The 26,317-nt window shown below is 44.4% G+C and overlaps 1 pseudogene; it reads right to left on the bottom strand.

Moving 5' to 3' along the window:
• Positions 1-2,025: 2,025 nt before the first annotated feature.
• Positions 2,026-25,687, bottom strand: LOC136125384 (NF-kappa-B inhibitor beta-like; annotated as a pseudogene).
• Positions 25,688-26,317: the final 630 nt, after the last annotated feature.

Here is a 26,317-nt window from a genome sequence, read left to right as displayed (position 1 = left end):
ATCCACGAATTCCACTCCTAGGTATACACCCAAAAGAACTGAAAGCAGGGACCTGAACAGATACTTGGACACCAAAGTTCACTGCAGGATTATTCACAATAGCTGAATGGTGGAAACCACCCAAATGTCCATCAATAGATAAACAAAATGTCGTGTGTGTATATATATATATATACACACACACACACACATACATACATATACATACATTTATAATGAATTATTCAACCTTAAAGAGGAATGAAATTTTGATAAATGCTACAATACAGATCAACCTTGAAAACATTATGCTAAGTAAGTGAGCCAGATGCAAAAGGACAAATATTGTGTGACTCCACTTACAGAAGGTACCTAGAGTAGCCAAATTCATTAGACAGAAAATAGAATAGAGGCTACCAAGCTCTGGGGAAGGGGAGAGTTATTGCTTAATGGGTAGCGCTTCAGCCTGAGATGATGAAGAAGTTCCGGAAACGGACAGTTGTGATGGTTGTACAACACTGTGAATGTACTTAACGCCACTGATTGAATGGTTAATCCATGGTTGAGATAGTAAGTTTTATGTGTATTTTACCATAATTCAGAATAAAATAAAAATGAAAAAAGATGGCCAGTTTCACATTCTGTAGATTTTACTACCATTAGCCAAAAGAGAGGGAGAGAGATTCAGCACCTAAGTCTGCTGCTTGCCTAACGTATCACAGTCCCCCAGGACTCACTATGGATTCAGAGGAGGAACTTAAAAATCATGTTGTCCATTCTAAGGACAAGGAAACTGAGGCTCAGAGAAGTGACCTCCCTCAGGTCACAGAGCTAGTTAGTGACAAGCCAGGTCTCAACTCCTGCCCTCATGCTGTTTTCTTTACATCAAATAGCCCATTTCTCCCCTAAAAGTGAGGCCCTCCAACATGTTCCCTGCTCACCACCTGTCCGGGAAGCCAGCAGGGTGGCCCTGAGTGGGTACAACAACGTCACAGTGTGAAGCTCCACCAGCCCCTAAATACCTGTTGCATCAATCTGTCACCAGGTCAAGGACTTTCACCTTTGGAATCTCTTCCCTTCGTTAGGGCTGATCTCCTGATGAAATGGGAGGGGATGCTGGGATCTGTCTCCCCCCCCGCCACCTAGAGGTGAGCACCCAGCCCTGTCCTGCCCCACGTGGCTTTATTGATGAGTGTGTCTGGGTAAAGGGGTGACTTCTTGGGAAATAAGGAGCATCCTCAAACTGGAACAAGACGGGTAAGTTTTCCTGGGGGATGGGGATTATAGACCAAAAAATGGAAGCAGAAATTATTCAGAGCTCGAATCCCTAAGTTATTTTTTTTTCTTTTCTGGTTGTCAGAACTGGGGTTTTATCAAATTGGAAATTGTATTAACAATCAAACAAATCAGATGGGGAGACGTTTCGAGGCTGAGGTGGGAGGTATTTGGTTTTGCTCCAATCACTGTGGACCACGATGCCATCGTGTTCACCCTGGGGGGAGGGGCGCGAGGCAGAGGAGCGCAGGCGGCTGCCTCTTTCCTCGCTGCCCGAGGTCTCTCCTCACACTCCAACAGTTGGGTCTTGCTTTGAAACCTGAGTTCCCTTGCTCCTAGCTTTCAACCCACCATTTTCAAAGTCATTTCTCCCACCGCTACTGCTCGAGTCCTAGCCCTGCTCCAGTTCTTCAGCGGCCAAAGCCACTGCAGTCTCTCTCCTCCACCTGAGTGCTTCATCTCTTGCTCCCCCAAATCACCTGTCACTGTCTCTAGCTGCCAATCATTGTGACCCATGGTCTCCACTTCCGCCTGAGTTCTACCTCTGCCGTTGCTTTAATTCTCAACCACTACCGTCCAAGTCCTTCCCACCACCCCTGTCCAGGTCTGTGCTGACTGCTCCGTGAGGACACTTGCACTCTGCTGCTTGAGTTCTCCAATTGCTCCAGCCCACGGTCGGTCTCAGTGCTCTGCCTGATATCTCTTCTCCCCGTTCCCACCCGCTAGTGTACCCTGCCCCCGCTGCTGGACCGTCCAATCTATCCTTTCGACTCACGCCCTCACCCCCGCAGGGGCTGTCACTACTGCTGCTGCAGAAGCTAGGCTTGTCATCCTTTCCTCAGACTCAGATGTTCCATGCTCGGAAGAGCCAGGCGAGGAGGGGGTGGGCAGGAGAAGGGCTGCCCCGGGGGGTGCACACACGTACCTGGGGGCGGCAGTGCCCAAGCCTGCCCTCAGGAGAATCTCCCACCAGTCAGCTGCTTGGGTCTCCACTGCCGGGGGCAGGGGGCTCTGGCCTCACGTGGGTTCTGGTTTGTTGAGGTCAGCTCAACCTCCATCTTCGAGGATGACGGAGTGTGGAGTGGGGCGTGGCCCTCAGAGTTTTCAGACCAGAGCTGCAGTTTCCAACCCTCCTCACTCTCCGCTTCTCTAAGTAGGTCCCAGGTACAAGGCAACTGAGGCATTTGGTGGGGTGTGGTCAGGCCTTGACTGAGGCAGGCATGGGCAGCTCCTCTGCGCACCAGGTGGGCACTGGAGCTGCGATGTGGCAGAGCAGGTGCGGCACGGTGTGGCCCCATCATGTGCACCCTGGTGCCTGCCACATATGACTTCTGCACCCTGGATGCCTCCCTAGCACGGCTGCCGGGTGCAGGGCTGTTTGGCCACAAGCCTAGGAGGAGATCCAGGAAGGGCTCATGCTGCTGAATCACCACCAAGTGCAGTGCCAGGTCCCCCTCCTCCGAGATGGAGCTGAAGACGAGGGGCACCCATGACAGCCCCCAGCTGCCCAGTGCCAGTTCTCCTGGGGGCACTGAGTCTGGACCCAGAGAGTCCAGGCCGCTGTCACACCATTCATCCACACCCTTAGCTTTCCCCAGGCATGCTACCTGCCTTGGCCCTGCTGTAAGTCTTCTTTTGGACTGGTGGTCTCACTGAGGAGGGTGCCTAGGGAAGTGGGGAGGACCAGTGTCTCAGTTTCCTAAGGCTGCCATAACAAACTGCCACAAACTGGGTGGCCTGAAACAACAGAAAGTTATTCTCTTACAGTTCTGGAGGCCTGCTATGGACTGAATTGTGTGTCCCTCCCGCAAATGCATATGTCGAAGCCCTAACCCCCAATGTGATGATATTTGAAGACGGGGCTTTGGGGAGTTCAGGTTTAGATGAGGTCATGAAAATGGGGCCCTCATAATGGGATTAGTACCCTTTTAAGGAGAGACACCAGAGCGCTTGCTGTCTGTCATTCTCTCTGCCATGTGAGGCCACAGTGAAAAGGAAGCAGTTGGCAAGCCAGGAGGAAGACCCTCACCAGAACCCAACCATGCCGGCACCCTGAGTTCAGACTTCCAATCTCCAGAACCGTGATAAAATTAATTTCTGTTGTTTAAGCCACCCAGTCTGTTGTGCCTTGTTATGACAGCCGGGGCTGACCAAGACAAGGCCAGAAGTCCAAAATCAAGGTGTTGACAGGCTGGTTCCCTCTGGAGGCTCTGAGGGGGAATGGCCTCCACACCTCACTCCTAGCTTGTAGCAGCTGCCGCAACCTGTGTCGTTCCTCGGCTTGTGGCAGCATAACTACAATCTCTGTGTCTGTCTTCAATAACCTTCCCCTCTGCCTGTGTTGCCTCCTTTTATGTCTCATAAAAACACCTGTCACTGGATTTAGGGTGGGCCTAAAAGATGATCTGATCACAAGATCCTCAACTCGGTTACATCTACAAAGACCCTATTTCTAAAGAATGTCACATTCACAGGTAGCAGAGGTTAGGACCTTTTGGGACCCCTGTTCAACCCACTACAAGCACTAACCAAGAAGCCAGGTGGGAGAGAGTAGCCGTGAGCAAACGAGAGATCCTTCCAAGAAGCCCCAGAGGGAGCCAGGAGTGGAGAGAGCGTGCTGAGCTCAGTTCCTGCAATCTCTCAAACCAGACTCAGAATATCACCCCTGCACCCTCAGCCCACCACCCCTCCCCGACCCCAAACTGGAGAGAATTAAAAAGCAGCTGAGGGCTTCCCTGGTGGCGCAGTGGTTGAGAGTCCACCTGCCGATGCAGGGGACACGGGTTCGGGCCCCGGTCCGGGAAGATCCCACATGCCGCGGAGCGGCTGTGCCTGTGAGCCATGGCCGCTGAGCCTGTGCGTCCGGAGCCTGTGCTCCGCAACGGGAGAGGCCACAACGGTGAGAGGCCCGCGTACCGCAAAAAAAAAAAAAAAGCAGCTGAGCCAACTCATGGTTTCTTCCTCCCTCTGTGGCCGGAGGATATCCCAAGTGGTCATCTCAAATGCCCAGGGAGAGAGCTGAGCCTGTAACCTCCAGCCTCTCTCCACCCCCAAAGTGTCAAGCTGCCAGCACCTGGAGGAGCTTTATAAACACACAGGAAGCCCTGGGAAGAGGCCCTGCCAGAGGCCAGAGCCCTCAAGCAGGTCAGTGCCACCTACGGGGCCAGGAGCGCCAGGACTCCTCTGGCCAGGGCAGGCCTGGTGGCAGAGCCGCTTTCTGACGGCCTTTGGCAGCTCAGTCAGCAAGAGGCACAAGACCTGGTGCAGGGCAGGGAGGCCCGTTGGTGAAAGGAGGGAGGCTGCAGGCTTCAATGATAATCCTTTCCGTGGGCATGAAGCTTTACAGCCCACAAAACACTCTCACTTCTTCTATCCACTCAGTCCTCACCGTACCCTGTGGGTAGAGGTTGCCGTTATCATTGTTCGCATTGGACACGTGAGAAAACTGAGGCTCAGAGAGGAGAGTGTCAGAAGGGTCTCAGCAAATAAAAAGCTGCTGCACAGCAATGGCAACCATCAACAAAATGAAAAGGCCGCCTACTGAATGGAGAAAATGTGCAAATCGTGTGTCTGAAAAGCGGGTAACATCCCCAAAATATAAAGAGCTCATATAACTCAAGAGCAAAAAACAATCTGATTTTAAAATGGGCAGAGGACCTGAATAGAAATTCTTCCAAAGAAGACATACTGATGGTCAACGGGAAAAGATGCTCAATCACTAATCATCAGGGAAATGCGAATCAAAACCACAATGAGGCATCACCTCACACCTGTCAGAATGGCTGTCGTCAAAAAGACAAGAAATAACAGTTATTAGAGAGAATGTGGAGAAAAGGGCACCCTCCTACACTGTTGGTGGGAATGTAAATTGGCACAGCCACTATGGAGAACAGTATTTTAAAAACTAAAAATAGAGTTGCCATACGATCAAGCAATCCCACTCTTGGGCATATATCCATAAAAAACTATAATTCAAAAAGATACATGTACCCCAATGTTCACAGCAGCACTATTTCCAATAGCCAAAACATGGAAGCAACCTGTGTCCATCGACAGATGAATGGATAAAGATATGGTATATATATAATAGAATATTACTCAGCCATAAAAAAGAATGAAATATTGCCATTTGCAGCAATCTGGATGGACCTAGAGATTACCATACTGAGAGAAGTAAGCCAGACAGAGAAAGACAAATATCATGTAATATCACTTCTATGTGGAAGCTAAAAATGGATACAAATGAATTTATTTACAAAACAGAAACAGACTCACAGGCATAGAAAACAAACTTATGGTTACCAAAGGGGAAAGGGGAGGGAGAGGGATAAATTGGGAGTATGGGATTAACAGATACAAACTACTATACTAAACTACTAGATATAAAATAGATAAATAAAATAAACAATAAAAAGATTTACTGTATAGCACAGGGAACTATATTCAGTATCTTGTAGTAACCTATAATGGAAAAGAATCTAAAATATATATATATTTATATACACACACACACACACACATATATATATATAACTGAATCACTTTGCTGTACACCTGAAACTAACACCATATTGTACATCAACTATACTTCAGTTAAAGAAAAAAAGAGAAGAAATAACAAGTGCTAGAGAGAATGAGGAAAAAAGGGGCCCCTCATGCACTGCTGGTGGGAATGTAAATTGACACAGTCACTATGGAAAACAGTATGGGGGATCCTCAAAAAATTAAAAATAGAACTAACCTATGATCCAGCAGTTCCACTTTTGGAATTTATGCAAATAAATCAAAAACACTAACTCAAAAAGATACATGCACCCCAACATTCACTGCAGCATTATTTATAATAGCCAAGATACGGAAACAACCTACATATCCATCAATGGTTGAATGAATAAAGAAAATATCACACAGGGGCTTCCCTGGTGGCGCAGTGGTTGAGAATCTGCCTGCTAATGCAGGGGACACGGGTTCGTGCCCTGGTCTGGGAGGATCCCACATGCCACGGAGCAACTAGGCCCGTGAGCCACAACTACTGAGCCTGCGTGTCTGGAGCCTGTTCTCCGCAACAAGAGAGGCCACAATAGTGAGAGGCCCGTGCACCGCGATGAAGAGTGGCCCCCGCTTGGCACAACTAGAGAAAGCCCTCGCACAGAAATGAAGACCCAACACAGCAAAAATAAATTAATTAATTAATAAACTCCTACCCCCAACATCTTTAAAAAAAAAAAAAGAAAAGAAAATATCACACACACAGAAGAATATTATTCAGCCATAAAAAGGAATGAAATCTTGCCATTTGAGATAACATGGATGGCCCTTGAGGGCATTCTGCTAAGTGAAATCAGTCAGACAGAGAAAAACAAATATTGAATGATTTCATTTATATATGGAATCTTAAAAATAATAATAATAATTTATAATAAAAACCCAAAACCAAGCTCATAGATTCAGAGAACAGATTGGTGGTTGCCAGAGATGAGGACTGGAGGGGAGGGGGACAAAATGGGTGAAGGGAGACAACACGTACAAACTTCCAGCTATAAAATAAATAAGTCAGGAATGCAATGTACAGCATGGTGACTATACTTAATAATACTATACTGCATTTTTTTTTTTTTTTCAGTACGCGGGCCTCTCACTGTTGCGGCCTCTCCAGTTGCGGAGCACAGGCTCCGGACGCGCGGGCTCAGCGGCCATGGCTCACGGGCCCAGCTGCTCTGCAGCAGGCGGGATCCTCCCGGACCGGGGAACGAACCCGGGCAGACTCGCAACCACTGCGCCACCAGGGAAGCTGATATTCTAATGCCCAATATGGTGGTATTAGGGAGTCAGGCCTTTGGGAGGTACTTAGTCATGAGGGTGGAGCTCCCATGAACGAGATTAAGAGGCCCTTGTTCAAGACGCAGCTTACTGGCCCTTTCCACCAGGTGAGGACACAGCGATAAGTCTGTAGTCAGCAACTCTAAAAAGGATCCTCACCAGAACCCAACCATGCTGGCACCCTGATCTGGGACTTCCAGCCTCCAGAACTGTGAGAAATAAATTTCTGTTGTTCACCCAGTCTATGGTATTCTGTTATAGCAGCCCAAACAGACTAAGACTACTATCTTTGTCAATTTTCTGTAAATCTAAAATTATTCCCCTATAAATATTTTATTAAAAAGCAGAGCTGGGAAGGGAAGGGAGTAAAAAGGAAAAGCCAGAAACGGTACTTGACTTCTTTCAACTCAAGTTCAGGATCCTTTCCACATTCTTCTGCAGTTGCTATTGACAAGGATGTGAAGAAATTGAAACCCTTGTGCATTGTATTGAGAATGTAAAATGGTGCAGCCACTACGGTAAACAGTTTGGTGGTCCCCCAAAAAGCAAATCAGAATTACCATATGATCCAGCAATTTTACTTGACGGTATAAACCCAAAGGAATTTAAAGCAGGAACTCGAACAGATACTTGTACACCAATGTTCAGGGCAGTGTTATCCACGATGGTCAAAAGGTGGAGACAAGCCAAGTGTCCATCAGTGGATGAATGGATAAACAAAATGTGATGCACATATGCGATGGAATAGTATTCAGCCTTAAACAGGTATGAAATTCTGACACATGCTACAACAGAGATAAACCTTGAAAACATGATGCTAAGTGAAATAAGCCAGATACAAAAGGACAAATATGATATGATGGCACTTAAATGAGATACCTAGAGTAGTCAAATTCATAGAGACAGAAAGTAGAATATGGTTACCAGGGGCTGGGGGAGGGGCAAGTTATTGCTTAATGGGGTACAGAATTTCAGTTTGGGATGATGAAAATGTTCTGGAAATAGAGAGTGGTGATGGTTGGACAACGTTGTGAACATACTTACACTGCTGAATTGTATACTAAAAGATGCTTAAAATGATTAATTTTATGCTATGTGTATTTTACCACAATAAAAAGTATTGTTTTTTAAAATCACAAACTGGACCTTCCTCCCCACAGATACACCAGAAATACATCTACGCGTGGAACAACTCCTACAAAGCACCTACTGAACGCTGGCAGAAGACCTCAGACCTCCCAAAAGGTAAGAACCACCCCCCCCCCCCACGTACCTGGTTAGGGCAAAAGAAAAAAATAAACAGAGACAAAAGGATAGGGACGGGTCCTGCACCAGCGGGAGGGAGCTGTGAAGGAGGAAAAGTGTCCACACACTAGGAAGCCCATTCGCGGGAGGAGACTGCGGGCGGCGGAGTGGGGGAGCTTCGGGGCCGCGGAGGAGAGCACAGCAACAGGGGTGCGGAGGGCAAAGCGGAGAGATTCCAGCGCAGAGGATCGGGGCCGACTGGCACTCACCAGCTGAGAGGCTTGTCTGCTCACCCGCCAGGGCAGGCGGGGCTGGGAGCTGAGGCTCCGGCTTCAGTCGGGGCGCCGGAAGAGGACTAAGGTTGGCGGCGTGAACACAGCCTGCAGGGGGTTAGTGCACCACGGCTGGCCGAGGGAGTCCGGGGAAAAGTCTGGACCTGCCGAAGAGGCAAGAGACTTTTTCTTCCCTCTTTGTTTCCTGGTGCGCGAGGAGAGGGGATTAAGAGCGCTGCTTAAGGGAGCTCCAGAGACGGGCGCGAGCCGCGGCTAAAAGTGCGGACCCCAGAGACAGACATGAGACGCTAAGGCTGCTGCTGCCGCCACCAAGAAGCCTGTGTGCGAACACAGGTCACTATCCACACACCCTTCCGGGGAGCCTGTGCAGCCTGCCAATGCCAGGGTCAGGCTAGCAACGTCATGCCGGCCTCTGTCGCTGCAGGCCTGCCCCGCACTCCGTGACCCTCCCTACCCCCACCCTGAGTGAGCCAGGGCCTCCGAATCAGCGGCTCCTTTAACCCCGTCCTGTCTCAGCAAAGAACAGACGCCCTCCGGCGACCTACACGCACAGGCAGGGCCAAATCCAAAGCTGAGCCCCTGGGAGCTGTGAGAACAAAGAAGACAAAGGGAAATCTCTCCCAGCAGCCTCAGAAGCAGCGGATTAAAGCTCCACAGTCAACTTGATGTACCCTGCATCTGTGGAATACATGAATAGACAAAGAATCACCCCAAATTAAGGAGCGGTGTGGATGAAAGGCTCTTGGTGCTGCAGCCAGGAGTGAGTGCTGTGCCTCTGAGGTGGGAGAGCCAAATTCAGGACACTGGTCCACAAGAGACCTCCCAGCTCCACATAATATCAAACGGCGAAAATCTCCCAGAGATCTCCATCTCAACGCCAGCACCCAGCTTCACTCAACAACCAGCAAGCTACAGTGCTGGACATCCTATGCCAAACGACTAGCAAGACAGGAACACAACCCCACCCATTAGCAGAGAGGCTGCCCAAAATCATAATAAGTCCACAGACACCCCAAAACACACCACCAGACGTGGACCTGCCCACCAGAAAGACAAGATCCAGCCTCATCCACCAGAACATAGGCACTAGTACCCTCCACCAGGAAGCTTACACAACCCACTGAACCAACCTTAGCCACTGGGGACAGACACAAAAAACAACAGGAACTACGAACCTCCAGCCTGCAAAAGGGAGACCCCAAACACATTAAGATAAGCAAAATGAAAAGACAGAAAAACACACAGCAGATGAAAGAGCAAGATAAAAACCCACCAGACCTAACAAATGAAGAGGAAATAGGCAGTCTACCTGAAAAAGAATTCAGAATAATGATAGTAAAGATGATCCAAAATCTTGGAAATAGAATAGACAAAATGCAAGAAACATTTAACAAGGACCTAGAAGAACTAAAGATGAAACAAACAATGACGAACAACACAATAAATGAGATGAAAAATACTCTAGATGGGATCAATAGCAGAATAACTGAGGCAGAAGAACAGATAAGTGACCTGGAAGATAAAACAGTGGAAATAACTACTGCAGAGCAGAATAAAGAAAAAAGAATGAAAAGAACTGAGGACAGTCTCAGAGACCTCTGGGACAACATTAAACGCACCAACATTCGAATTATAGGGGTTCCAGAAGAAGAAGAGAAAAAGAAAGGGACTGAGAAAATATTTGAAGAGATTAGAGTTGAAAACTTCCCTAATATGGGAAAGGAAATAGTTAATCAAGTCCAGGAAACACAGAGAGTCCCATACAGGATAAATCCAAGGAGAAATACGCCAAGACACATATTAATCAAACTGTCAAAAATTAAATACAAAGAAAACATATTAAAAGCAGCAAGGGAAAAACAACAAATAACACACAAGGGAATCCCCATAAGGTTAACAGCTGATCTTTCAGCAGAAACTCTGCAAGCCAGAAGGGACTGGCAGGACATATTGAAAGTGTTGAAGGAGAAAAACCTGCAACCAAGATTACTCTACCCAGCAAGGATCTCATTCAGATTTGATGGAGAAATTAAAACCTTTACAGACAAGCAAAAGCTGAGAGAGTTCAGCACCACCAAACCAGCTATACAACAACTGCTAAAGGAACTTCTCTAGGCAAGAAACACAAAAGGAAAAGACCTACAATAACGAACCCAAAACAATTAAGAAAATGGGAATGGGAACACACGTATCAATAATTACCTTAAATGTAAATGGACTAAATGCTCCCACCAAAAGACACAGATTGGCTGAATGGATACAAAAACAAGATGCATATATCTGCTGTCTACAAGAGACCCACTTCAGACCTAGAGACACATACAGACTGAAAGTAAGGGGATGGAAAAAGGTATTTCATGCAAATGGAAACCAAAAGAAAGCTGGAGTAGCAATTCTCATATCAGACAAAATAGACTTTAAAATAAAGACTATTAGAAGAGACAAAGAAGGACACTACATAATGACCAAGGGATCGATCCAAGAAGATATAACAATTGTAAATATTTATGCACCCAACATAGAAGCACCTCAATACATAAGGCAAATACTGACAGCCATAAAAGGGGAAGTCGACAGTAACACATTCATAGTAGGGGACTTTAACACCCCACTTTCACCAGTGGACAGATCATCCAAAATGAAAATAAATAAGGAAACACAAGCTTTAAATGATACATTAAACAAGATGGACTTAATTGATATTTATAGGACACTCCATCCAAAAACAACAGAATACACATTTTTCTCAAGTGCTCATGGAACATTCTCCAGGATAGATCATATCTTGGGTCACAAATCAAGCCTTGGTAAATTTAAGAAAATTGAAATTGTATCAAGTATCTTTTCCGACCACAACGTTATGAGACTAGATATCAATTACAGGAAAAGATCTGTAAAAAATACAAACACATGGAGGCTAAACAATACACTACTTAATAACGAAGTGATCACTGAAGAAATCAAAGAGGAAATAAAAAAATACCTAGAAACAAATGACAATGGAGACACGACGACTCAAAATCTATGGGATGCAGCAAAAGCAGTTCTAAAGGGAAGTTTATAGCAATACAATCCTACCTTAAGAAACAGGAAACATCTCGAATAAACAACCTAAACTTGCACCTAAAGCAATCAGAGAAAGAACAAAAAAACCCCTAAGTTAGCAGAAGGAAAGAAATCATAAAAATCAGATCAGAAATAAATGAAAAAGAAATGAAGGAAACGATCAATAAAACTAAAAGCTGGTTCTTTGAAAGGATAAACAAAATTGATAAACCATTAGCCAGACTCATCAAGAAAAAAAGGGAGAAGACTCAAATCAATAGAATTAGAAATGAAAAAGGAGAAGTAACAACTGACACTGCAGAAATACAAAAGATCATGAGAGATTACTACAAGCAACTCTATGCCAATAAAATGGACAACCTGGAAGAAATGGACAAATTCTTAGAAATGCACAACCTACCAAGACTGAATCAGGAAGAAATAGAAAATATGAACAGACCAATCACAAGCACTGAAATTGAAACTGTGATTAAAAATCTTCCAACAAGCAAAAGCCCAGGACCATATGGCTTCACAGGCGAATTCTATCAAACATTTAGAGAAGAGCTAACACCTATCCTTCTCAAACTCTTCCAAAATATAGCAGAGGGAGGAACACTCCCCAACTCATTCTACGAGGCTACCATCACCCTGATACCAAAACCAGACAAGGATGTCACAAAGAAAGAAAACTACAGGCCAATATCTCTGATGAACACAGATGCAAAAATCCTCAACAAAATACTAGCAAACAGAATCCAACAGCACATTAAATGGATCATACACCATGATCAAGTGGGGTTTACTCCAGGAATGCAAGGATTCTTCAATATACGCAAATCAATCAACGTGATACACCATATTAACAAATTGAAGGAGAAAAACCATATGATCATCTCAATAGATGCAGAGAAAGCTTTTGACAAAATTCAACACCCATTTATGATAAAAACCCTCCAGAAAGCAGGCATAGAGGGAACTTTCCTCAACGTAATAAAGGCCATATATGACAAACCCACAGCCAACATCGTCCTCAATGGTGAAAAACTGAAAGCATTTACACTAAGATCAGGAACAAGACAAGGTTGCCCACTCTCACCACTCTTTTATTCAACATAGTTTTGGAAGTTTTAGCCACAGCAATCAGAGAATGAAAAGGAAATAAAAGGAATCCAAATCGGAAAAGAAGAAGTAAAGCTGTCACTCTTTGCAGATGACATGATACTATACATAGAGAATCCTAAAGATGCTACCAGAAAACTACTAGAGCTAATCAATGAATTTGGTAAAGTAGCAGGATACAAAATTAATGCACAGAAATCTCTTGCATTCCTATACACTAAGGATGAAAAATCTGAAAGTGAAATCAAGAAAACACTCCCATTTACCATTGCAACAAAAAGAATAAAATATCTAGGAATAAACCTACCTAAGGAGACAAAAGACCTGTATGCAGAAAATTATAAGACACTGATGAAAGAAATTAAAGATGATACAAATAGATGGAGAGATATACCATGTTCTTGGATTGGAAGAATCAACATTGTGAAAATGACTATACTACCCAAAGCAATCTACAGATTCAGTGCAATCCCTATCAAACTACCAATGGCATTTTTCACAGAACTAGAACAAAAATTTTCACAATTTGTATGGAAACACAAAAGACCCCGAATAGCCAAAGCAATCTTGAGAACGAAAAACGGAGCTGGAGGAATCAGGCTTCCTGACTTCAGACTATACTACAAAGCTACAGTAATCAAGACAGTATGGTACTGGCACAAAAACAGAAAGATAGACCAATGGAACAGGATAGAAAGCCCAGAGATAAACCCACGCACATATGGTCACCTTACCTTTGATAAAGGAGGCAGGAATGTACAGTGGAGAAAGGACAGCCTCTTCAATAAGTGGTGTTGGGAAAACTGGACAGCTACATGTAAAAGTATGAGATTAGATCACTCCCTAACACCATACACAAAAATAAGCTCAAAATGGATTAAAGACCTAAATGTAAGGCCAGACACTATCAAACTCTTAGAGGAAAACATAGGCAGGACACTCTATGACATAAATCACAGCAAGGTCCTTTTTGACCCACCTCCTAGAGAAATGGAAATAAAAACGAAAGTAAACAAATGGGACCTAATGAAACTTAAAAGCTTTTGCACAGCAAAGGAAACCATAAAGAAGACCAAAAGACAACCCTCAGAATGGGAGAAAATATTTGCAAATGAAGCAACTGACAAAGGATTAATCTCCAAAATTTATAAGCAGCTCATGCAGCTTAATAACAAAAAAACAAACAACCCAATCCAAAAATGGGCAGAAGACCTAAATAGACATTTCTCCAAAGAAGATATAAAGAGTGCCAACAAACACATGAAAGAATGCTCAACATCATTAATCATTAGAGAAATGCAAATCAAAACTACAATGAGATATCATCTCACACCAGTCAGAATGGCCATCATCAAAAAATCTAGAAACAATAAATGCTGGAGAGGGTGTGGAGAAAAGGGGACACTCTTGCACTGCTGGTGGGAATGTGAAGTGGTTCAGCCACTGTGGAGAACAGTATGGAGGTTCCTTAAAAAACTACAAATAGAATTACCATATGACCCAGCAATCCCACTACTGGGCATATACCCTGAGAAAACCAAAATTCAAAAAGAGTCATGTACCAAAATGTTCATTGCAGCTCTATTTACAATAGCCCGGAGATGGAAACAACCTAAGCGCCCATCATCGGATGAATGGATAAAGAAGATGTGGCACATATACACAATGGAATATTACTCAGCCTTAAAAAGAAATGAAATTGAGCTATCTGTAATGAGATGGATAGACCTAGAGTCTGTCATACAGAGTGAAGTAAGTCAGAAAGAAAAAGACAAATACCGTATGCTAACACATATATATGGAATTTAAGGGAAAAAAATGTCATGAAGAACCTAGAGGTAAAACAGGAATAAAGACACAGACTTACTAGAGAATGGACTTGAGGCTATGGGGAGGGGGAAGGGTAAACGGTGACAAAGCGAGAGAGAGGCATGGACATATATACACTACCAAACGTAAGGTAGATAGGTAGTGGGAAGCAGCCACATAGCACAGGGAGATCAGCTCCGTGCTTTGTGACCGCCTGGAGGGGTGGGATAGGGAGGGTGGGAGGGAGGGAGACGCAAGCGGGAAGAGATATGGGAACATATGTATATGTATAACTGATTCATTTTGTTGTGAAGCTGAAACTAACACACCATTGTAAAGCAATTATACTCCAATAAAGATGTTAAAATGAAAAAAAAAAATCACAAACTGCTCCTTTCTTATCCTTGAAAGTAGTCCCTTGAGTGAGGGTTGGGTGAAAGTGAGGCCCAGATAGAGAGACTGCTTTCCTCTTGGGGGAGAGGAATCCTATCCTTAAGGGGCCTGGCTCCCTCCTCCAACCAGGCCCCAACATATCTTCCCTCAGGAAGTCACTTGGAAAGGTAGAGCAGAGAAATTGTCCCACTTTACATTTAAAACCACTTTGGGGCAAGTGGCCCACCCACCAGCCAGGGAGCTCACAGGAGCAGAGTGAGGAGGGGTCTCCTGTCTCTTCCCAGCCCTGGGTACCTCTTCCCGAAGCCTTTCTTGTCCTTCTATCAGCTGGGAAAGGCCCTGTTAAGGTACTTTGCAAGAGTATACGTTTTAGCCAGAAAAATAAACCTCTTCAACAATCTTTATTTTTTGAACATCAACTGAACATAGTGTTTCTAAGTCTGTGTTTCCATTCACCTTTCTATAGCCCTTTGCTATATATCACTTATCACTTTATTTTCTTGTATACCTGTCTGACGTCAACTCCTAGCTTGGAATCTTCCCGAAAGGCAAAGATTGCATTTTATTTCTGTTTATATTCTCAGATATTACTCAGGTAGGCGCTCAAAAATAAAAAATAAAAAGTACTGAATAAATGACGAAACAAGCAAATGGGTGGTGAGTCAAGCAAATTAAATTGTGTTTAGATCCTCCTGTTCTCTCATTGACATCCTACTTTGGTGTCATTGGTCCAAACAAATGCCTACGGCTTCAGCTGTATCAGCTGAATGTCTCATATGTCGTGTTAGTTAACATGATCACTATAAGAGGCTTTCAACCTGAGAATATGCATAATTCTAGGAAAAGCAGGTCAGGGAGCACTTCTTACACATCTAGGATGCCTACTCCCACTGTGACTCACATGCACAAATATCCCCCTTTTATAAAGACCCCTCTAAAGGCCTTTGCCTCCAGAAAACCTTCCCTACCGCTGGCTGCTCCTTTTGATTTTCCTTATCCCACATATTGGGCCTGATGACCTCCTGTGATGTTTGCTTCACTAGTTACTCTATAGATGTAAATCATCTGTCCTCAACAAGACTGTCCCTACCTGAAGAAAGCAGCTGGGTTCCTGCTACCCATATTTCCTATGGGACCTTGGGCAAGCTACATAACCCTTCTGAGTCTCAGTGTAAGAAACGTGGAGAGTGAGGTCCTCCAGAACGCTGGGGAAGGTGTCGATGACACTGCAGATGCTTCTTAAACAATACCCTCCAGAGCAAAGATTATGTCTTAAAGTGCTTTATATCCTCCACCGAGCCCAGGAGAAGGTTGAGTACCTATTATGTGTCCATAAATATTTGTTGAATTGAATTTTTCTCCGTTACATTTTTGTAATTGAGATATAATTCACATACCATAAAATTCACTATTCGAAAGTACACAATTCGGTGGTTTTTAGTATACAAGGCTATGCAACAATCACCACTATATAATTCCAGAACATTTTCATCACTCCATCTCCATTACATTTTTTAAAGCTTTATTTGGCTTTTAATGAACAACGTACACTTTGACTACATCTCAGTCAATATAATTATTCTATTTTATAATCACTAATAGTATTTACTGTATGTCAGACACTGTTCTGCACATTTTATAAAGAATAAGCCCTATGTGGGAAGATTCATAGCAGCATCGGCATCATCCCATGTTACCGAATAAGAAACTGAGACACGGAAAGGACAGGACTCTTACTCAAGAACATACAGCTAGAAGCAGCTGAGCTGTAATTTGAACCCAAGATGCCAGAGTCCATGCTCCTCACCACCCCTGTTACCTCCTTTTTTTTTTTTTTTTTTTTTTTGCGGTACGCAGGCCTCTCACTGTTGTGGCCTCTCCCGCTGCGGAGCACAGGCTCCAGACGCGCAGGCTCAGCGGCCATGGCTCACGGGCCCAGCCGCTCCGCGGCATGTGGGATCTTCCCGGGCCGGGGCACGAACCCGTGTCCCCTGCATCAGCAGGCAGACTCGCAACCACTGTGCCACCAGGGAAGCCCCCTACCTCTTGACTGAAGCATTAAGATTTAACAACCAATCAACCAGAAATAAGCAAACACATAACCCTTAAGTATTAAGAGCCCATTTTCTTCCTCCTTATCAGTCACCCTAGGTTGTGATTTTTTTTCTAAACGTGAATGAAGAGCCCACCACTGGCCCTGGGCTAGGCTTTGTAAGTGACACAAAAATCAAGAAGCCCTGGTCCTTGCCCTTTAAGAGTGAAGAGCATGGAACAACAGTACAAGTAGAAGGTGATGTACAAACACGGGCATTCAGACATGGGAGAGTGTGGCCATTGGTGACGGCAGAAATCTGGGACTTACAGTTCCAAAAAGAATCATAAATAATGAAATAGTTCTGGGAAGACCAGAGGGATTGTTTTCTTTCTTTAAGATGAAATTCAGATTTCTTTACATAGGTTGAATTTGCTCATGAATTGGGCAAATATTCTTTCACTTTAAACTCTTTCTATTATTTCATTCGCAGGTGGCTAAAAACACATTGCTCTCCTTTTACCTTAATAATGCTACCTCCCACATTTAAATTTTCTATACACTGTCATTTATAGGGGCTGTTTTTAGATAGCAGCACACACTTTGACAGAAACAATGTCACTGAAAAATAGTATGTAGATTTGATTTGGGGAATTCAAGTGTTTTTTTTAAATGTACAGTACTAGGAAGCTTGCTATTGGAAAAATTCTGTAAAGAATCCGTTAGTAAATTAAGAAATCCTTTGATATCATATACACAATTACTTGCTAATTTTCCCCCAAACTCTGATTACTATAAATATCAGGTGTTCTTATTCAAGACACACCTGAATTTTGGCTACTTCCTAATCTACACTTTGTAGCTCCTTGCAAAAGAAATTGCACATCCTAAGTTCAAAGGTCTGGACTCAACTAACATCTCTCCTAGACTTTGATCCTCGTGAAACCTTGGGTACGTAGAAGTGACTATTATCTCAGATTTGTTGCCCACATATGAGGTCCTAAAGCATTTGTATAAGCAAAGCTCCCATTACTGGGAAACCCTGGATTATTTAGGGCTCTGAAGAACAGTCCGCTTGGTCTAAGATATTTGTTTATAAACCTTTTAAAATATATCTTATATATTTTAAAATATTTTTTAATATTTTTCCTACTAATCATGTAACAGGAGAAATTCTTTTCAGAAAATAATGCACCATCGATAATAACTTTATTGTATTGATAGGAAATTTGGGGTTGGTGGGCTATTTGGGGGGAGGGTAGTTAAGTGACACAATATATTACACTGTAAGTTGAGAAAAATGGGCAAACCTAGAGAAATACTACTATTTTAGTTAAGTAAGCTGGGCAGCAGCTCCCTCTTGTGCTGAAAAGTAAGTACTGCAGCCACTGAATTGAAATGGGAGAAAGCATCCCTGAGTAGATACACATAAAACTTGCTTAAACTAAGAGCTTTCCCCAAATGCTCTAAGCCCAAGAAAAACATAGTGTTTAGTAACTCTTTATTTAAACTAGCACATATATCACCAGTAATACTTATTTAATGAATCCTTCAAACATTTATTGAGCACTCACTGGGTACAGGGATCTAGGGACACTCGGGCGATTACACAGTTGCAGCTCCCACATTGCTCACATAGTTTGGTCCATCTAGATGTCACCTTTCTCATAATGCTTTTGCTGGTCCCCTGTCAACTGTGACCTCTGCCTCCTCTGAACTGTTCCCCTTTTCCCCACCCCACTCCCCCGAGACTGAGTCATCTCATGCCTTTCCCCCACTGTCCTCCCTTTACCACAGTTGGTCATTTTCTCATCACCCTACTGGGTTGTAACCTCGTGGAAGGCAGAAGTCACATCTGATCCACTCCTAGTTTTCCCACAGCCCCTCATTCCATGTTTGTCCAGTTAGGATTCAAATGTATATTTGTTCAATTTCACAAAATTAGGAAGCAACGGGGCTAATTTAGAATTTAGAATCCGGTGGAGAATGTATTTCACCGGCTTTGTACACGTAACTCTCAAACACGGCAACATTTTGCTGCCAAAATGCATGTTGAATTTCTCATCAGCTTCCATGGTACAATAAGGACACCAGTGGAAGGTTAGATTTATTCTACCCTAGAATCCATGATGTCGGAAAGAGTCTGCTCCGTCACCTCCCTGCCTGTCATGAAAGGATGCTGCAGTGCAGAGGTGTGTCTGTGAGTGCCACGTCGGGTACCTGAACGTGAATGCTTGCTCTGGCCCAGCCACCTGGGGCGCCAAGGTCCTAACTCAGTGCTTCCCAGACTTCTGAATTTCAAGTGTAAGCGTAAAATATTTTAAAGAAATTGTTTTCAGAGACTGACACGAGTCTGCTAACATCTTATATTGCTAACTATGAACAGTTTTAAAATCATCATTCATTATGACCTTCATTTTATGGGAAAAAAAGAACTTCTAACACCAAAAATTAGGAAGAGCATAATCTCAGAATAAAGAAGTTTTTTTATGTTGAATACATTTAACTCTAGTTCTGGACCGCACATGGGAATCCAAATACTGGAGAGAGAAAGCGGAGGGCAGACGCGAGGGAACACACCTGACACCCATCCTCTGCCCACGTTTCTCCTAACTGGCTTCATAGTTTCTTTTCATTGGATAATCCTCTCTCCATAATCCCCAGGATAATCCCCAGGATAAGCCACATCCCTGGGGAACAGGAGCTAAAGTGGAAACTAGCTGATGCTGAAGCCCGAGTGAGGGGATTGTCAAATGAAAAACTCTGAATCCGATAGAGGAGAAAGGCAGGCGGAAGGTGGGAGCCAGGTGATTGCCTTCAGCGCCACCCTCCACTTCTCTCCAATGTCTTGGTCCCAGTGTGTGGTTTGGTTGGCTGGATTGTAGGGGAGCAAGTGGACGGCCTCGTGTGGGTTATGGGGAGGAAGGGGAAGGAGAGAAGGAATTGACCCCAATTGCTGGGAGCAAACTTCTCTCCTGACCACGAGGTCAACAGCCGAGTAAGAGCCTGCAGCTGTCTTGTGCTCTGCTTTCTAGAAAGGCTTTTCAAATAGCCTCTTCTACTGCATCACCTCCATACGACCAAGCCGTCTGATCTCAGGAAGGGACTGGTGGAGGAATTCTCTCCCTCCCACTCCAGGACTCAGATTAGAAAGGGGAAAGGCTCTCAGTTGCTCCTCTCACAACCAGAAAAAGGGGATGCCTCTGTGTGTCTGTGTTTGTGTGTGTGCAGGGGCTTAACCCAGACTGAATGTCTGTGGGCAGTAGTGAGAAAGAAACCTATAGCTTGCATCCCTCGCATCACTCCTGAAATTGCCTTAAATATACCACCCCCTCCCAAAGAGGGGGAGCCCATCAGTGAAGGGCCAAAGGGGCTGATGGCCCACCGAGACAACGCCCCAGCCAAGAGGACAGTCTTCCCAGGGCTCTTCTGCAAAAATGACAGCCTCGGTGCTCACATTAGTCCTGGCTCTGCAGAGTCCAGGGGGAGCCCCGCCACCAACAAGCAGGTGTCCCTCTGAGTCAGACAGGACCACTGCGGAGCCCTGGCCTTGCCGGTGGACACCTCTTCCCAGACCCACTCCTGCCCACAGCACAGCCCCAGGACTGATTCTCACATGCGCCTGCAGCACTCAGTGTGTAAGTGACCATGGTTCATCTCCCTCCTTCTCTCACTGTCTTTTCTCACACCAACAGGAGAGACAAAGCTCTCAAATCACCTTTAAGGTAAAAAACAGAGCAAATGAAGAAAAAGCCCTGCTAATCTTCTCCTCTGCACATTCTGGGTAAATAACATACCGAAAATGTCATGGTTGAAATAGACAACACCTGAAACTTTACACCAGTTACCAGTAACCATCCTCCTGCCTTCAGGGCATTGGAAGTACAACTCATCACCTCAGGCTGAGCTTTCCAAACTCCTCTTTATCTTTTCCCCAAAGGGCTCATTCTGTCCTTAATCTCTTAAAGCTCCAGGCCCTGAAAGGGTCTAGCGTTGTCTCCATTTGTTCCTCAGGAAATCTTGGTCATCTTCCCTCCAGTTTCTCTGGATCTTCCATCACCTTCCACCATTCCCCTCACCCTCATTTGGTTTCTCTTCCCCCTTCTCCTAAAGCCAGCTCCAAAATAACCCCAGTGACTGCTGGGAGAAAAGAACCAATGCAACAGTTTGTTTCTAAGAGGCAATCCCTCTTCATGGCATTGGCTGTAACAGAGTTTTACTTCTATAACTTAAGTCCCTGTGACCTGAGGCTCTTAAACAAGAGTTGCCAGATAAGGTACAGTATAACCAGTTAAATTTGAATTTCAGATAAACAATAACTAATTTTTTATTATAAGTACGTTCCAGGCAATATTTCAGACCCTGTGTTATGATGTGATTTCTTTCATGTCATGATTCCTACTCATCTGGTGTGAAACTCATAGGATTTAAGCTGTGTTAAGTAATTCAAGATGGAATTGCAGTGGCCAACACGAACTTCCATATTAGTTGTTTTGGAACATCCAGTATAGGACTGTGGTGTCTTCCTGTGATAAATTGTTTCTTTAGATAAGGAAATTGTTTGGTAATGTCCTTGGAAAAACTTCACTGGAACAGGAGGAGCAACTGACAGAGACAAGAACCCCTGGGGCACAGTCTCATTTGCTTCTGACAGACTCCTTAACATGGGACCACTGAGTCCAGTGACTTGAAGGCTCTCCACTGGAGAACCCAGCTCCACACTGCTGAGACCTGATCCAGGGACACCGGAGGCCGTGTCAGAGCAGAGGGTGACTTCCTTTTTTTTTTTTTTTGCGGTATGCGGGCTTCTCACTCTTGTGGCCTCTCCCATTGCGGAGCACAGGCTCCAGACGTGCAGGCTCAGCGGCCATGGCTCACGGGCCCAGCCGCTCCGCGGCATGTGGGATCTTCCCGGACCGGGGCACGAACCCGCGTCCCCTGCATCGGCAGACGGACTCTCAACCACTGCGCCACCAGGGAAGCCCCCAGAGGGTGACTTTCTATTCACGCTTGTCGCAAGACCTGTTGCTGGACCAGAGACCACTGCCTGTGTTAGACGCCTCCTTCCCAAACTTCTCCTGGGACTGGTTTATTACCCACCCTGTTTTCCTCCCTACTTTGACTAACCTGTGTTTCATGCTAATTGTGTGCGATAATCCCAGTGATTCATGAATTGGATCTTGGCTACATTTACTTTATCACTAACCCCGTAATTCTCACCTTACTGCTGGGCCCTGTGACACAACCTTTCTTCGCTAATCTGGCAATCCTGTCTTAAGTAGATGTAACAGTAGAAATGACCTACCACTCACTGAGCACCTAGCATGTGCCCTTTAATTAAGGAGACCACATGTGCCACTTTGTCGGGGACAGTGCCGCTAGGCGGGCTCCTGTGGAGATTACTAATAACGCCCCGTTCACGCTCTCAAGTGTTTCCCTTTGGATCCTTATAAAGTATGTTCCATTTTCATTCCCATGACAATGCTACACAAGGACGTTTTATTACCTTCATTTTGCAGACAAAATTGATTTTCAGGAGAAAGAAATAATTAGCCTAACGTCATGCAGGAAGCAAGGAAGTAGCAGTGCCAGGATTATAGCCCAGCCTGCCCACTCAAGGCCCTTCTCTGGGCAGACGCAGCCCCTCTTGGGAGGGAGGCTGTGGAGCTGGTGAAGAAGTCCCAACTTCCACAGGGCTTACTCCCTTAGTCCCTTCTGGACTTGGAATCAAAACTGTGCCCACCTACAGAAGATCTAAGTAGACATTTCTCCAAAGAATACATACAGATGGCCAACAGGTACATGAAAAGGTGCTCAACATCACTAATCATTAGAGAAGTGCAAATCAAAACCACAATGAGGCATCACTTCACACTAGTCAGAATGGCCATCATCAAAAAGACGACAAATCATAAATGCTGGAGAGGGTGTGGGAAACGGGAACCCTCCTACACTGTTGGTGGGAATGTAATTTGACACAGCCACTATGGAGAACAGTATGAAGGTTCCTTAAAAAACTAAAAATAGAGCTACCATATTATCCAGCAATCCCACTCCTCAGCATATATCGGAAAAAAACTAATTTGGAAAGATACATGCACCCCAATGTTCATAGCAGCACTATTTACAACAGCCAAGACATGGAAGCAACCTAAGTGTCCATCGACAGATGAATGGATAAAGAAGATGTGGTATGTGTGTGTGTGTATATATATATACACACACACAAAACCCCTTTTACAATCTCAGACAGGGTCTGTGGGTCACCTTTCTTCGTAGAAAGCCACAGGCTTTCTTCGTAGCCACAGGCTCCCACAGGATTACATTGGAATCCACCTTTCTTATTGTTTCCTATGCCAACTAAAATTCCACTTCACATCCAACCACCACTTCGGCTTCGAAGCTGCTGCTTGATACTGACATTTTGTAGATGTCGTATGACTATTTCTTCATGAATCTATTTATTGATGAGGCTCATAGGCCTTTTAGTATTAATTAGTACAACTGACTTGCAATCAGTTTGTTTCGGTACACCCCGTAAAAGAACAATAAACCTAATACTGACCGTATTAACAAACACAATACTAGCCTCACTACTCGTACTTATTGCCTTCTGACTTCAACTAAACATCTACACAGAAAAAACAAGCCCCTATGAATGAGGATTTGACCCTATAGGATCTGCCCACCTACCCTTTTCTATAAAATTCTTCCTAGTAGCAATCACCTTCCTTCTCTTCGACCTAGAAATTGCCCTCCTACTACCCCTCCCCTGAGCAACCCAAACAACCTAGAAACAATACTTGTCAAAACCCTGTTTCTAATTTCAGTACTAGCAACCAGCCTGGCCTACGAGTGGACTCAAAAGGGCTTGGAGTGGGCTGAACATGGTATTTAGTTTAAAATAAAACACGTGATTTCGACTCATTAGATTGTGATTAAACTCATAACTACCAAGTGTCTCCAGTACATATAAACATTATAATAACCTTCACCATATCCCTTATAGGTTTACTAATATACCGATCCCATCTAATATCCTCACTACTTTGCTTACAAGGTATAATATTATCACTGTTTATCCTAGCAGCCCTAACAATCTCTTTTTTTAATTTATTTTTCATTAATTAATTAATTATTTATTTTTAGCTGTGTTGGGTCTTCGTTTCTGTGTGAGGGCTTTCCCCAGTTGCGGCACGTGTGGGCCACTCTTCATCGCGGTGCGTGGGCCTCTCACTGTCACAGCCTCTCCCGTTGCAGAGCATAGGCTCCAGACGCGCAGGCTCAGTAGTTGAGCCTGTAGCCTCAGTAGGCCTCACGGGCCTAGCCGCTCCGCGGCATGTGGGATCTTCCCGGACCAGGGCTTGAACCCGTGTCCCCTGCATTGGCAGGCAGAATTCTTAACCACTGTGCCACCAGGGAAGCCCCCGTAACAATTTTAAACTCGCACTTCCCCTTAGCCAGCATAATACCAGTCATCCTACTGGTATTCGCAGCCGGCGAAGCAGCTCTCACATTAGCCCTATTAGTAACAGTATCGAACACACATGGGACCGATTACGTACGAAACCTCAACCTTCTCCCATGCTAAAAACTTATCATCCCCACAATCATACTAATACCCCCGACCTGGCTATCAAAAAACAACACGATCTGAATCAACTCCACAACCCACAGCCTATTAATTAGCTTCACAAGCCTACTTCTTCTTAATCAACGACAATAGCCTCAACGATTCACTAACATTCTTCTCCGACTCCCTTTCCACACCACCAGTAACCCTAACAGTATGACTCCTCCCCCTAATGTTAATGGCTAGCCGATCCCACCTACTCAAGGAACCACTAATCCGAAAAAAACTTTACCTCCCAATACTAATCACGTTGCAGACACTTCTAACCATAACATTTACGCCACAGAACTCATCCTATTTTACATTGTATTTGAAGCCATACTACTCCTCACCCTTATTATCCTTACCTGCTGAGGTAACCAAACAGAACGACTTAATGCAGGACTCTACTTTCTATTCTATACACTAACTGGATCACTTCCACTACTAGTGGCATTAACATATTTACAAAACATTGTAGGCTCCTTAAATTTCCTGTTACTTCAACATTGAACCCGACCACTACCCGTCTCCTGGTCTGATGTCTTTATGTGATTAGCCTGCATGATAGCATTTATAGTAAAAATGACCCTCTACAGCCTCCACCTTTGACTACCCAAAGCACACGTAGAAGCCCCTATCACAGGCTCCATAGTCCTTGCAGCCATACTACTAAAGCTCGGGGGTTTATGGCCTGCTGCAAATCACATCAGTACTTAACCCTCTCACAAAATATATAGCATACTCTTTCCTTACGCTTTCCTTATGAGGAATAATCATAACTAGCTCTATCTGCCTGCATCACACAGACCTAATATTGCTCATCGCCTACTCCTCAGTCAGCCACATAGCACTCGTTATCGCAGCTATCCTTATTCAAACCCCTTGAAGTTATAGAGGGGCTACCGCCCTAATGATTGCTCTTGGCCTCACATCATCTGTTATTTTGCCTAGCAAACTCAAATTACGAGCGAATTCATAGTCGCACCATAATCTTGGCCCGAGGCCTGCAAATTCTTCTCCCACTGGTAGCCACTTGATGACGGCTAGCAAGCCGAACATCCTCGCCCTACCCCCTACCGTTCACCTAATCGGAGAACCGTTCAGTCATGTCAGCTTTCTCGTGATCCGATCTCACTATTATCCTAATAGGAACCAATATTGTAATTACAAGCCTGTACTCCACGTATATACTAATCATAACACAACAAGGCAAACATACACACCATGTCAATAACATTCTACCCTTCTTCACGTGAGAACATGCTCTTACAACCCTACATACCTTTCCACTTCTACTCCTACCACTAAACCCCAAGGTCATCTTGGGCCCCTGTACTGTAGATATAGTTTAAAAAACACACTAGATTGTGAATCTAGCAACAGAAGACTAAGACTTATTTACCGAAAAAGTATTGCAAGAACTGCTAATTCATGTCCCCATACCTAATAGTATGGTTTTTTCAAACTCTTAAAGGACAGTAGTTATCTATTGGTCTTAGGAACCAAAGAATTGGTGCAACTCCAAATAAAATAAACCTATTCTCTTCTTTTGCCCTCATTACATTACTAATACTAATTATTCCAATCATGATAACTAGCACGAACTTCTACAAAAATAACAAATACCCATGATATGTAAAAAATACTGTCTTCTGTGCTTTCATTACTAGTCTAATCCCAACAATAATC

Source organism: Phocoena phocoena, chromosome 7, assembly GCF_963924675.1.
Source record: "Phocoena phocoena chromosome 7, mPhoPho1.1, whole genome shotgun sequence".
Lineage (NCBI taxonomy): Eukaryota > Metazoa > Chordata > Mammalia > Artiodactyla > Phocoenidae > Phocoena > Phocoena phocoena.
The sequence above is the reverse complement of the archived record's forward strand: the minus strand, read 5'-3'. Positions and strand labels throughout refer to the sequence as shown.